The following is a 5,405-nucleotide window of genomic DNA, read 5'->3' as shown; positions in this document are numbered from 1 at the left end:
AAACATGTCGTTAGTTAGTTAGCTGGATTGACGATATGCCAGCTCCTGTTGTCTTCTAGAATTACAACTGGGTGACGGCGCTTCAGGTGTTCATTCATGGCCGACGTGCAGCCAAGCTTGGCATTGCAGAGACAGGACACCACAGTGTACCCTCCTTTGTTTGGGTGAAATAAGCCAATGTTTTGGCCACTGTGGTGCACTTTTTTGGCTTTGTGCCGCTTTCCCTGCTTGCATACCAAGCGTCCGACATAAAAAAAAATCTCCCGACCCCCCTCTTAAAAATTTTATCCTTGGATCTACACAAATTCACATAGGTCACACTTTTTGACTTCAAAACAGCGAATTTCGCCAAAAGGTGAGAGATTTTCATGCCTGAATATATTTCTTCTCAAGTTGTCTTGATGAAATTTTTCAAAATAAAATCATTTCAAGTACTGCCTTTTTCTGTACTGAAAAGCAACTCTTGAAGAAAGCCAATCGAAATGAATCCACGAGATGTACCACTCCACCCCTCCTGTTTACAGTAACTAGGCCTGTTAGGGCACTGTAGCAGGCCTGTGTGTTTTTTAATTTTTTCCCCTCCAGTCATTAGTACTCATTCTACACACTTGTTCTGCACACCTGATCATAGCTTCACTACTTAGGCCATGTATATGGCGGAAAACACCCAGGTGACTTGGAGTTCTGCTCTGAGACCCCCAATTTGGCCAACTTTCAAAATTGTCAAATATGCATGTGTGATACATCATTGGAAAGCTTAAAATCTCAATCTTCTGGGGGAAGAAAATTTTTGAACAGGAGGCCTGTAGTAAACTGAATAATATAGCAGGTTGCAATGTTGAACCCCAGAGGGCGCAATTGGATTGTGATAGAGATGCATGCAAGTTGTGAAAGAGTTGTTGACTAGTTGAGCAGAGTCGGTTGTTCCTGAGGGCTGTATAAAAATGTCTGTGTGATAAGGAATTAAAAAGAAGAAAGTTAAGACGGCTTTTGTGCTTATCTCGGCTAGAACATATAACAAGGCCATTAAAAAAATAAACAGCAAAACCCAATCTGGAGGTGAGAGCATGAAAGAGCAGAATTAAAGACGCCATGACTTTAACGAGATATTATCGCGTACTTACCTTGTTTTGATCCAAAAACTCCATGTCGCATGTATCACTGAGTGTCAAGACACAGCTGGATTTTTGGGGGGATTTTATGGTTGAAACATGATCATATAACAAGGGTACCGATGCAGAAATCGCAGATATCAAGGAATGGTCGAGATTTTTTTCATATATTTAACCTTTTAAGCAAGAAGAAGTACAACCTTTATTGAAGAAAAGAGGCCTCGACTCCACCCTTTGTTCAAATTTTAGGCCAATTTCTCATCTTCCATATATTTCTAAAATACTTGAAAAGGTTATTTATAGTCAGCTGCTACCATTCCTTGAAGAACACCAGATTTCAGAACCATTCCAGTCTGGTTTTAAATCCCTCCACAGCACCGAGTCGGCACTTTTAAGAGTATCAAATGATATAATTTTAGCAACAGGCTCTGGCAAGTTTGTTGTTTTAGTTCTTTTAGATTTATCTGCAGAATTTGATACCGTAGACCATGAGATTTTAATTTCTCCTCTCGAAAACAGTGTGGGTATTCAAGGTGTCGCTCTTGAATGGTTCAAGTCGTACCTAGATAAACTGAGTTTTTGTGTAAAAATGGGCAATTTCATGTCCAAAACGTTCTCCAGGGATCGGTCCTCGGCCCTCTTCTATTTTCGCTGTATTTATTGCCTCTTGGTTGTTTTTAGGAAACATGGTGTTTTATTTCATTTGTATGCTGATGACTGTCCGATCTATTTTCCAATGGCACAAAACGGCACGTTCTGTCAACTCATTGAATGCTTCAACGACAGAAAGTCATGGCTTTCACTTAATTTTTTAAGTTTGAATGACAGCAAGACTGAAGTCATGGTGTTCAGACCAAGTAGCCAGGCCTCCCTGAATGTTGACCTCGGTTCATTGTCTCCGATTCTTAAGAACTATGTCAAAAATCTAGGGGTCCAATTTGATTCTGATTTTAAATTTGAGAAGCAGATTTCTTGTGTTGTACGGGACTGTTTTTATCAGCTTCGCCAGATTGCTAAGGTGAAATCTATTGTTTCATGTTCTGATTTGGAGAAATCGATCCATGCTTTTGTCATAACTCGGCTGGATTATGGTAATTCTTTGTATGCAGGCGTCAGTCAGGCTGCACTGGCCCCTCTGCAAGTTGTGCAAAACTCTGCTGCTCGACTCCTAACTAAAACCCGCAGGCGCGAACATATCACCCCGATTTTAGCATCTCTTCGCTGGCTCCCAGTACATTACCGAATACATTTGAAGATATTATTATTTGTTTTTAAATGTTTGATTAATCTTGAGCCGACATATCTGTCAGAACTGCTTCAGCCTTACAATCCAACCAGAACCCTCAGATCAGCTGTCTACCTGCTTCTAGAAGTCCCAAGATCAAGGCTGAAGCTTCGGGGTGACAGTGCATTTGCGGTGATGGCGCCCAGGCTGTGGAACCAATTACCACTTATTATTAGACAGGCCCCTTCACTTACGGATTTTAAATCACGCCTTAAAACATTTTATTTTTCTTCAGCTTTCAATGTGCAATTACAGTTTGTTTGTTTTATTTTTATGTGTTTGTTTTATCTTTGAAAGTGAACTTATTTTGCTGTTTTATGGTATGTAAAGCACTTTGGACTCCTTGGCGGATTTTTTAAAGTGCTATACAAATTAAGTTGATTGATTGATTGATAGCGCCGAATGAGCCCTAGTAGTTCAAAGGGATGGGACGTCTGTGTGAGTTTTAGCCCTACCTCTTCTACCTGCTACCCCGCACGCCTTTATCCAGACAGGCCGGGTCCTCGGCGCTGCGGAAGAAGATGTCGAGACGAGGCACCAGATGCACATTCGCATTTGTTAGCTTGCTTTTAGCCACATGTTATGCAGAATGGACTTTGTTGTAGGCTCCTCCACTGGCTCAGCAGGTGGCCTTTTCCACAGATAAAAAGCTGTCCAAAGACATCTGTTTTTCACTCATCTTTGCTAACGTGGGGGCTTATTATCCTCGGGAACATATCTTATGTGCCTACGTCGTTATTGAGGACAAGTAAACATTAATATATTTAAAAAAAAAAAAAAAAAAAAGCTAAATCCAAAACGACCAGAAATACCCCGTCCGCCTTTGAGGCCAACTGCAGCTAACGTTACTGTTTACACTGACTGATGCTGGGATGCTGTAAGTGTGCAAACACCCCAGTAATGGTGGCCAACCACTAGAGGGCAACGCATACAGATCTCTACTCGGATTAGTCAATACAATCATTAACAAATGATTTATTATTTCTCTGCGGTCCGTTAGCAAATGCGGCAGGGACCGGTAATGGTCCCCGGACCGGTGGTTGGGGATCCTTGATGTACAGTATGTCATGCTGCGAAACATTCTCACTCATTCCTCAAAATGAAACAATGCATATTTGTTCATGTATTTTTTTTAATTTATGGATGAAACCAATTTCTGTCCAGGAGTGATTGACGGTGCAATTTTTTACAACACCTTTCTCAATTCGGTGGGCAAGCAGGCCTTATGGGGAAAAAAATTCTGATGCCAGGTTACCTTAACCCCAGTTGACCACAAACTGAGTGGGAAAAAGGTTTCTCAACAGTGTGTATTCCTGTGTGGTATTTTAAAGCTGTAGTTGGAACTAATTTCTTCACATGCCAAATAGGGTCACAAGTAAAGTAATTAAACATTGTCCAACAAATAAAGCATGAAAAAATAATTTATATGTTGTATATTTGACAAAATAGTCGCGTTTCCGAAGTTCGAGCCTGAAAGGGGACGAACCCGGAAGTAATACGTCACACCGGGAACGCGATGGCACCTCCATACATACGGCCGCCATACAAAGCCCTTCAAACAATGATCCAAACAGCGATAGCTCAAGCGCAAGGGAGGAGATCCAAGTTTTTGAAGAGTTGGAGGAAGAAGAGGAGATTGGAATTTTATGTTATTAGCCAGACGCCAGTCAGGATGCCAACAATGTGCCTAGACTTCCTGACATGGAATGGATACAAGACCCATCGAGATTACAACTTTGGTAAGATATAGGCTGTTATTATTTTCATGATTTGAAGATGCAGGCATTTGCACATAATTTTATGGTTTTGTCCAGGGGCGGACTGGGATTAAAAAGCAGCCCTGGACTTTGACTCAGCCCAGCCCACAAGAATTGCTATACGAAGGGAAACACAGACCCCCTAGGGGGGTCCGGGGGCATGCCCCCCCGGGGATTAAAACATTTTTTTTTTTACATTTTATTGTAAAATGCATCAATTTCGTGCACTTTGAGAGAAAATGAAGATAATGTGTCTAGACTGTGACTGTCTGACTTGGGGCGCTCAAAGTACTGCAAGGCTGAACTGGAGTTTGATTCATTTTCTGTACTAGCTCTATGATCAACCTGAATAAACAAATGAAAGAATTTATTTTTCAAAGGAAGTTTTATGTATCCAATAAATTGATTATATTGATTGATTATAATATATCTCTATATATCTCTGTCTATAAAATGACTTCATTGTTTATGCCATAATTCAGTGGTCTCCAAACTATTACACATAGGGCCGCAGCGGGCGAGGGATTTCATTCCAACAAAACAAGACAACACGTATCCACCAATCTGGTGTCAGTGTAATATTTTGATTGCAGTCAGGTGCTGCTTGTTTTAGCAGAAACTTCTTTGGTTAAAATGTCAGTACTCGATCGGTTGAAACAAAAACCAGGCCCCACAGCGTCCCTTGAGGACCGGTTTAGAGACCCCTGCCATAATTAATCTTGCCATACAAATAATAAATTTCAATGAAAATACAATAAACATTTCAAGACAAATCCTGTATACATAACCTTCATTGGAAAGTATTAACCTTAAAACAAAACGATATATAAATTATTAATAATATATATAACATCAATTTAACTACCTAAACTTTAAAGTAAAACAATTCATTTTATTATTATTTTGTTATATTTCTTCTGAATTAATATTGCTGCTGCGTGTGCATACGTTATTTTACAGCTAAAATATTTTTCTTAGGAGAGTGATAGTAGGACTAGCATACCGTAACTTGACACGATTGCAAACGGGTACCTGGGCTAGCTGGCACTAACCATTTAATTGTCATTTATTTAATTTAAAATGTAGCTACCTGGTGGATAACTGCCAGTATACCGAGCAAGTAACCCTCTTCATCACTACTTACTTTCCCTGCGTTTGTCTGGGGAAGTTCCATATCGTTACCTCCCTCCCTCTTCTTTTCTCTCTCCCTGCACCGGTTGCACGTCAGAGCGGCTGCCGCTCCCACACTCA

This window comes from Corythoichthys intestinalis, chromosome 1 (assembly GCF_030265065.1).
Source record: "Corythoichthys intestinalis isolate RoL2023-P3 chromosome 1, ASM3026506v1, whole genome shotgun sequence".
Taxonomy (NCBI): Eukaryota; Metazoa; Chordata; class Actinopteri; order Syngnathiformes; family Syngnathidae; genus Corythoichthys; species Corythoichthys intestinalis.
Note: the sequence above shows the minus strand (reverse complement) of the source record.